The sequence below is a fragment of the Sceloporus occidentalis genome, unplaced genomic scaffold (assembly GCF_023333645.1).
Source record: "Sceloporus occidentalis isolate IW3139 unplaced genomic scaffold, rSceOcc1.0.p SCAF_14, whole genome shotgun sequence".
Classification (NCBI taxonomy): Eukaryota; Metazoa; Chordata; class Lepidosauria; order Squamata; family Phrynosomatidae; genus Sceloporus; species Sceloporus occidentalis.
In genome coordinates this window covers 8,470,940-8,480,446 of record NW_028316994.1, presented here as the reverse complement: position 1 = coordinate 8,480,446, position 9,507 = coordinate 8,470,940, and the positions used below count along the sequence as shown (strand labels likewise).

General features: G+C 43.7%; 1 protein-coding gene across 2 annotated transcripts in view; it reads left to right on the top strand.

Moving 5' to 3' along the window:
* The window catches only part of TAOK2 (TAO kinase 2), a 37,377-nt gene continuing 27,870 nt past the window's right edge, over positions 1–9,507 (top strand). The window contains exon 1 of one of the 2 annotated variants that reach the window (XM_089480092.1): positions 1–1,016. The gene's annotated coding sequence lies outside the window, so the exon portion shown is untranslated. The remainder of the gene's footprint in view (positions 1,017–9,507) is intronic. The other variant, XM_089480093.1, reaches the window with a different exon arrangement.

Sequence of the window (9,507 nt, the reverse complement as noted above, 5' to 3'; positions counted from 1 at the left end):
TCCTGCCTTGGGCGCCATCTTGGATTTGGGGACAACTGGAGTTGAGGGAGGGAAGGAGGGAGGCAGGCAGGCAGGCAGGCGGAGGAGCCCCAGGAGACGAGCCAGGGGAGGGGGGCCGCACAGAGCCAGGCCCCCCAGCCCCTCAGCGAGGGAGAGGGCGCCCTTCCTCCCCAGGACTAGGCCTCCTTGGCCCTGGCAGGATCCCTGTGGCTTTCTCCTGCCTCCCTCCCTCCCCACCCACCCACCCCTTCCCCTTCCCCACAAGGACCCCTGCCCCTTAGAGCCCCCCGTCGCTCCAGTAGCCCCACCCAACCCGCCCCCCCTTCCCTACCTTAACCCCCTTTAAAGTCTAAATATCCGAAGGCAGACCCCTCACGTTGGGGGCGGGGGCCGCAGTGTCTCACTTGCTCCTCGTAGCCCCCCAATAGCCTTTTACAGTCAGTTGATATTCCATAGATTTCCCTTCCTTCCCTTTTCCTAGTTTAACCCCCTTTAGATATCAGAAGGTAGGCCCCTAACATTTGGGGGGGGGGGCTGCAGTGTCTCACACTTCTCATACCTCCCCCCAATAGCATCTCCCTTCCCCTTTTACAATCATTTGATCTTTCCTCCCTCCCTAGATTTGGGGTTCCCACCCACCCCCTAAATAAAGAAGACTCAAGAGGTCCATATTCCCCCCCCCAAATATATATATTCTGCAGCGATGCCCCTTTCCCTTTAGCAGAGCCCTCCCCTGCACGTCCTCCCTTTTGCGGATCCTTTCTTCTCCAGTCGAGAGAGAGAGAGAGGCTGAAGGGGCTGTCAATGCCGTCAATGCCCTCTGCCTCCCACCTGCAGGCCTTCCTCATCCAAAGGAGCCACAGCCCCCTCTAAGCCCTCTTCCTTGATTGGAAGAGTTGAGGAGGAGGAGGAAGAAGACAAGGAGGTGGTGGTCGTCGTCTTGGGGGTCTACTCCCCACCCTTGATGCCCTGGAGCTGGAGGGAAACAGGATCCAGGCAGCTGCCAAGACTTCCAGGTGAGGCTCCAAGGGGAGGACAGAGGGGTGTTTTTCCTTTGGGATGGAAGGAAGGAAAGAAGCCTTGGCAATGAGCAAAAGGAGGTCTGTGTTTGGAGAACAGGAGGGCAGTATTGCAGCAATCCATTTGTTATAACCACCACCGCCACCCTCCTGTTTTCCTTCAGAATAAAAGAAACGTAACGCCTAGGTTGGGAAGCACATTCATTCCCTTGCTCCCCCCCCTTCCTTTGTATTTACTGTACATACTCATGTATACGTCTAGAAATTTTAATCAAAAAAATTAACCCAATAAACCTGAGCCCCCTTATCCACGCGTGGGTCAATGGGAATACTGTTCTTTAACTCTTATTTAAATAGGAGCTATCCCCTGGTGAAAGGCAAGAGTGATCATCTCTCGGAAGCACTGGTCCTCCTGTACTCTCTCTCATCTATTTAACCTTTAATGTGAGCACAAACAGTGATGCCTGCTGGAACCTTGTAAATTCTTTGGCATTGTTTTCCTTGCTCCGTCCTTTAGATCCTTCGTTACGTGCCTCTCAGTTTTACCCTCAACTTATCCACGGGTTGTATGAAAAGCCATAATTTTGGCCCCAAAACCTGCCCTCGACTTATACAGGAGTTCGACTTACAGTTGTGTGTGTGTGTATATATATATATATATATATATGGTTCCCCCCCCTTTATTTGGCTATCTTTTTCACAAATAATGCATATTACGATTCCATTCACCAAATTATCCAATTACAGTCAATATACTTGCTAATACACAGTCTCTCATCCTAATGCGTATGTTCCTTCCTGTATATGGGTTTCTTTCTTTAATTGTCGCTCTTGTATGTATGTCCAGTATTTACTAGTAGATGTTTCTTCTGCTTTTTTTCTTTCTTCCTTTCAAAGCTTAGGGAGGAAATCGCATCTGACACAAGTTTTCTCTCCCAAAGGTAGGCCCCACTTCTCTGCCCTAGGAACCTGGTAGTTCTCTTTCCCAGATCTGGGGCCTGTCACTCTGCTGCAGGAAGAAACATGGATCTTAGTCCTCCCTTCTGTCATCCCAAGTGCATTGTATCTTGTTCCTCTCCTTGAGGATAAAGAACTCTGGTATCCCCCTTCCCATTCACACACCTTTAACCATGCTCTTTCTCCTTTGGAACCCAGGAATCTAGGGGTGCTTCCACACTGGAGAATTAACCTGGTTTGGCACTGTTTTAACTGCCCTGGCTCAAGGCAATGGCATTCTGGGAGTTGGAGTTTGTTGTGGGGCCCAGTGCTCCGCTCTGGGCCCACAACAAACTCCAGCTCGCAGAATGCCATAGTCTTGAGCCAGGGCAGTTAAAGCAGTGCCAAACCGGTTATTTCTCTAGTATGGCTGCAGCCTTGGTTGAGTCTTACCCGCCCACCCCAGTTTATTAGACTCGGCCGCTCTGGGGCCCTTGCTCCTATTATAGGTTGCTCTGCTTTCAAGGAATCCTGCCGTCCCATTTCTGTGTCCTTAGATATTCCTGAAATAATCAGGTTAGAATGATGGACTACCATGGGCTTTTCAGAATTATTTGTCAGGCTAAAAAGGTTGTGAATACAGGGCTTGGCATTAGAAGCATGTTTCAGGAAGAGGGGACAGAGATGCCCCTGGTTTGGAGGCTGGTACTAGATTTTATTAGCATAGTGTGCTGTCAGAAGTTTTGTTTTGCTTCTAATGGGAGAAGGTGAAAAATGTATTTGGTTTGGGGGAGGATGACGTTGATCCTGCAGAACAATGAGATTTGGCATTACCATTCGGAGAGAAAGAAGGGATGAGTGATTTATCTTGAAGATCCCATAAGGTTCAGTCTTGTACCTTTAAAAACCACTCCCCAATGTGTTTGCCATGGGTAGAATGGGACTGTTCCAAGCCCTTTTTATCTATCTGTCTAGATATATACATATGTTGAAATAGTATGCTAAAGAATTTCATGGGTAGAAAAGGCCAATGTGCTATTCAACATGTATTGTTCAGTTCATACAGTGTGCTTCAGGACTCTTCTTTCTCACGTTTAATATTGAACTTCCCATTTGAGGGTTAGTGTTATTTACCACTTCAGGAGGTGGGGTTTGTGAGCAGTAGGGTGTGAGAGACTAGTTACTGCTTCAACAAGATAAGTTACCTCCTCTATAGATATGGAATATTTTCAAATATCTGTAGATCTAAGCATGCTAGTATTTCCCCCCCTAAAGCAACAGTAGATTTTGAGCTGGCCAGGTTTCTTGCATGTGTCCATGTAGTATTTCAGGAGATGAATAAATGAATGGTTACACTTTGAACAGGAGTCATTGATGTAAAACAGGCAGATTTCTGGGCCTCAAATCTGCATGGATTTCTTTTTCTTTTTACTTGACTGTCCAGGAATATGATGTGGGCCATTGTTTCCTTTGCAGAATTGCATGCTATTCTGGGACATGCCAGCTCAGGGTAGATACTGGAAAGAAATCCAAACATCTAGAGCTAGTGTTGGTGTGTACACCACAATATTCATCTTATCATGAATGTTGTCCTTTTTGTGTCAAAGATAAGTAAATATCCTGGCAAACAATATTGCTTTGGGGGCTTCTGCATCTGTTGTCAAATTCTGTTCTGTTAGCTAGTTGTTTTCTAATACAAGATAGGACACAATGTCTACCTGGTTGATTTTTGACAAAGAATTTTCTGTACTATTAACATGAAAGACCATTGCAAGTTGTTTGATCATCAATATAATGGAACAGGTGGTTTTGTTTTTAAGATGGTATTGGTCCAGCTACTGAGCATTTGTGTATGTAATGTGATGCCGTCTTTTTGTCAAAGTCCATTTTGTTTGGTACACCTTTACTTACAAATGTGCCAATATATTACTATGCCTTCTGCCCAAATATGCTGTTTTAGGTAGGGTTTTTGTTGTTGTTGTTGTTGTTGGGGGACATATCGGCAGCCCAAAAGAAAACTTTCTCACTAGTCGGGTGGATATAATTCTTTTACCCACAGGCAAGTGGCTATTTTCAAGCTTGACTTCCTTATGAATGGGCATTCATTATTATTTTTTCTATTTTCCTGTGTTGGATTTCTCATACTCCCTTTCTTAACTATTCAAGCAAACATCTTTTTTTCAGTGACCAGTGTAGTATGTGGTTTGGGCGATGGACCATGACTCTGGAGACCAGGGTTCAAATCCCCACTCACCGATGGAAACCCATTGGGTTACCCTGGGCAAGTCACTCTTTCTCACCTTCAGAGAAGGCAGCACCCTCCCCCAAAAAACCTGCTAAGAAAATCTTGTAATAGGACTTAGGGTCACCATGAATCAGATACGACTTGAAGGCACGCAACAACAACAAAACTGAATCCTCAGAACTTTTTCAGGTAGATATGTCACCATGAGATGGGCTTTCTTCTGGAACCTCCAATGTAAGAAAAGCAAGGAGTAGCAAGTTGTGTTTTACACTGACAATTACTGTCCAATTCAAAAGAAAACAAATACATCCTTTTTTCCCCTAGTCTAGGCAGGAATTATGCCAGGACAGATGCCATTTCTGTATTTTTGGCTGCTGATTCTTTGCCTTCCAAGAGCCTGCTTATAACTATTGTTACCAGTTACCTGACTGGTAACACTGGTTGAATATTGTTAATAGTCCAGGGTGTCTGGGTATGATTTCTTTTTATTTTGTCAGCATAGATGTTGTCACAAGAGCTGACAAGTGGAGAGGTCAGTGACTCAGGCTTCCACTAAAATGTCTGAAGAAATCTTATGGAAGCTTGAAAAGTGGACAGGACTTATTTTTTTCTTTCCCCATCCCATCCTACATCATACGTTCTCCTTTCAACATTTTAGAGGAGACGGGGGGAAATGGAAGTGTCTTCTGCAACATCAAGAATTTTGTTTGGTTTTTTGCTTTCAGGTCTGGTTTTCGAGAATGTCAGCCTTCTGTCCATTTCAGGATTGCAACTGCTTCATGGACTTAGAATCAGGGACAGGGTATGTGGAAGACTGGTTGCTTTGCAGGGCTGGTCAGATGAAACATTTATCTTGACTGGTGAAGTACGTTGGTTAGAATTGGAAGGATATCAGCTCTCCTTTCTTAAAATAGTTTTCTAATGGTTGCAGCAAAATCTGTGAAAATGACTGCAGTGTATTTCTGAAGTGTTTTTCTGTCATGTTCTTGTGATGGACTACAAGGGCAAGGGGTTGATCCTGAGTTAACCATTAGTTACTCAATAAATCCTGTCATCTTGTGTAAGTAAAGAGCTTGAAAGACAAAGACAAGCCCCTTCTCAGGAAAAGCTTCCTAGAACTTCTGAAAGGAAACAGGGCGATTCTGCACCCATTTACCTGAAAGTAAGCCCTGTTGAAATCAGTGAAGCTTCTGAATAGACGTGCCTAGAAGTACACTGCCTTAACCATTCTCAGCATTGGGTCTTTGCCCCATTGAACACTTTGGAAGTTACTTCTGAATACATTCATGGTTGGTGAGAAGCAAGGAACAACAGAAAACACTAGACACGTCTCTCTGTATTCTGTTCCATGTAAATTAATTGCTTCAAGAGCATGAGTGGACACCTTGTAGCCTCCCAGCTGTTGGACTGCAATGCCCAGCAAGTAGTGAAGAGAGATGATAACAGTTGCAGTCTAGCAACATTTAAAGAGCTGCATGTTGCCCATCCATTGTCGAAAGGCCTATGATTGCAGTCTTGCAGAAGCTAAGTACCTCTAGCATTGATGCTTGGATGGGAGGTTGCTTGGGGACTCTGTGTGTGCTATCTTGAATTGCATTATGGAAGAAAGTTAGGATATAAATCTGATGTCCATATTGGAAAATGGTTTGAAAACCAGAGTTTCTAGCCCTTGTTTTTGCAGTGAAAAGTTTGTATATAGAGAGAGTAACAAGAGGTCAGGGCAGATGAGCAACGTAGCCCTTCTTGTCTTTAGTGATTGCCCAGCTTTCTCCCAAGAGCTTACAAATGGGCATCTCTGAGTATTGGTAGTGGTGGGCCGCTGGGGGGTAAGAAAGATTTGAAAGAACCTTGGATGCATATCTGGAAGTGGAAGTTCAGTAGCCTAAACTAGGATGCCTTTTTGATTTATATTTGTTTATTATTTGCAGTGGAACATCATTGCTCACTTATGATATTGCGTTATGAACTGTCTAAAGGCAGTTACCAGGACAGTTTTGGGTTTTTTTAAAAAATCACACTTGGCGGCCAGTACCACAAAAAATGTTGGACAACCTTTTGAAACTAAAATCATTTCAGACAATTGTGACTTCCAGTACTGAACTCTTGATTTCAGATCAGTGACCATTTTTACTTTCCCTTTGCTGACCTCTTCATTCTGATTTTGTGTTTAGGTACATTCCTCTTTCAGATACCTAGAGTCAAGGGAGTCTGCCCTTTTTATACATTCACATCCAGTATGGAGGTTCTTCTGTATTCCTATCTCCAACATTGTCTGCTCCAGTTTTGGCACTGTTTTGTTCCCATGACATTGTTTCAATGCAGGTGTCGCCAGCTCAACAGAAAAGCATGACAGAAACCTGATGCTTCCCTCCCCCCTCACCACCTATGCTGTTAAGGATTAGTCTGCATTTCTCTACCTTAATGAGGCTGGAAATCCCTTGAAGGTCAAAGGTCCAGTTTTCCAATAGCCCACACACCTAGGAAGAATCCCCATCATTCTGTTTGAAGAATTCTACATGCAAAATGCTGAAGTGGACAAAGGGCCCTACTTGAGCCATCCAAGGCAAGCTCACTATAGAGAGATCAACCAAGCAAATGAAAGCATATCCTATGAAGGAGGAGTGGAGAATGAGTGACCTTCCAGATGTTGATAGCCTACAGATTCATATCATTCTTCCTATTGGCTATGCTGACTGAATGGATGGACATTGCAAGCCAACAACACCTGGAGGGTCACACATTCTCCATCCCTCTTGTAGAAAAACCAGCATGCAGTTGTTTGTCAGCTGCCTTATTTCTGAGGGGAAGATTCCAGCCACATCCAAAGTATTCTCATTAATTACCCTCCATAAGTAAGAGAAGGAAAAACTAAACATCATGAGAAAATTTATTGCTCCTTTAGCATATTTTTAAATTCTATATCTATTTTAAAACATTACTGTGCTGTTGAATCGATTTGTGTATTAATTTAACCACCACAAACACTTGCCATAGCAGTACATTTATCTCTGCGCATAGCAGATTCCTAATGGTTCAGCAGATGCTTGCAGGTTGGTGTGGATTTTAAAAAAAGTTAGGAGCCACAGTCATAAACTGTCCCTCTTTTGTGGTTATTTTTAATCCACAAATGTTGGGTCAAATATCATCCAGCTCTGTTGTTTCCCAGGCAGCAGAAACAACTAGCCAATTCATTTTGGGTAAAATCATGATTTGTTTAAAAAAATTTTTTTTTCCCATTACAACTATTTCTGTATTGGTTAGTTGTATGACTCCTGAAGCATTTTTATATCAGCACCATAAACAGTAAAAGAAACCAATAAATAAATGCACTAAATAATGTCCTGTTTTTATATCTCACCTTTCAACCAAGGAGTCATACATAATCTTCCCTCCTTTATCTTCACAGCAACCCTGTGAGACAGATTGTGGTGAAAAGGAGTACCATAACTCTGCCTAGGTCACCCAGTGATTTCATGGATAAGCAGGGCCTTGAACCTGGATTTCCCTTGTCTCAATTGAGAACTCTAAATACCATTTCTGTGATCCAGTTTGGTGCTGGTTTTTGCAGTAGTGCATCTTATGCTGCAAGGAGGCAGTTTTTCTCTTTGGGTCCTTGGTATCTGTTGGAATTTGGTTCCAGGACTTCCCTCCTCGCCCCCCCATGGATACCAAAGTTGGTGGATGCTCAAGTTCCATTAAATATAGTGGCATAGTAGAATGCTGTTCCTTATATAAAATAGCAAAATCAAGGTTTGCTTTTTGAAATTTATATGTATTTTTTAATGTTTTCAAGCTGTGGATGATTGAATCCATGGATAAAATATCCATGAATATGGAAGTCTGACTGTATTTTTTTATTCATTCAGTGTATATCCAGCTTCTCCTATCCCAGAACTGGGATTCAAGGCTGATGTTCCTCTGTGGAATTAGTATCTATACCTTTCTCCTCACCTCCAGAGCAGAAGTGGGCAAAATGTGGCCTGCCAGATGTTGTTGCAGCTCTTATAAGCCTTAGCCAGCCTGGTGCTAATGAATACTGGGAGCTGCAGTCTGCCTGTGCTCTACAGTCTAAAACAGTGGTTCCCAACCTGTGGGTTGGGACCCCTTTGGGGGTCAAAGGACCCTTTCATGGGGGTCGCCTAAGACCATTGGAAAACACCTATTTAATTACAGTTATGAAGTAGCAACGAAAATAATTTCATGGTTGGGGGTCACCACAACATAAGGAACTGTATTAAGGGGTCGCAGCATTAGCAAGGTTGGGAACCACTGGTCTAAGATGTCTTTAGCTCTGCATACCTCAGTGTAGTAATGTGTCGATTCATGGAGCAAGGGTCTGTCCAGATATCTTCCTGCCAGTGTTCCCACTGCCAGGGTTGGCTTTGTGCTTTGCCTTTTTGCTTTGGATTGTTCCCTGGGAAGCAAGTGAACAATGCAAGGATTTCCTCTTGCTGACACAACCTGCCTGCACACTCTTGATTTCCTTGTTTTTTGTTCACTGGCCTGGATGGAGGAGGAGGGTCTATATAATGCCAGTTGCCCATCCTAGAGGGTGAAGAGGAGTGACCCTAAGTGTTTCAGCAAATGAAATTTATTTGCAGATTGGTACCATTGGAAAATGCACTGGATCTCACTTTTCTGATGATCTTTTGAATCAGCCTGAAGCTTCTAATCCTTTCTCAGAGATAAAGGACTCTGGTAATGGAGAGATGCCCAGATGGCTCTGGTTTCATAAGTAGTTTCACTTGACCAGACATATCAATTTGTCAGCCCACACAGGCAACCCAGTTGTTTGTGGACTCTTTCAATAGGGTCAGTGTGAGATAACACAGACTGCAAAGATTTTGCCTGGATTGTGAATGAAGCCTGTTTTTCCTTGGGATGTTTCCCATCTACGCCTATTGAGGTATTGCAGTCCAGTTAAAAGTGTGATAAACCATCTGGAAAACAGCATTGTGTAGTGGTTTGGGTGTTGGACTATAAAGGAATCCCATTGGGTGACCTTGGCCAAGTCACCTTCTCCTAACTTCAGTGGAAGGCAAGCGCAGAACAAATCTTGCAAAGAAAACCCTGTGATAGGGTTGATTTAGGGCAGCGGTTCTCAGCCTGTGGGTCACGACCCCTTTGGGGGGGGTCGAATGACCCTTTCACAGAGGTTGCCTAAGACCATTGGAAAACACATATTCCTAATGGTCTTAGGAACCGAGACAAAAATAATTTTATGGTTGGGGGTCACCCCAACATGAGGAACTGTATTAAAGGGTCGCGGCATTAGGAAGGTTGAGAACCACTGCCTTAGGGTTTCCA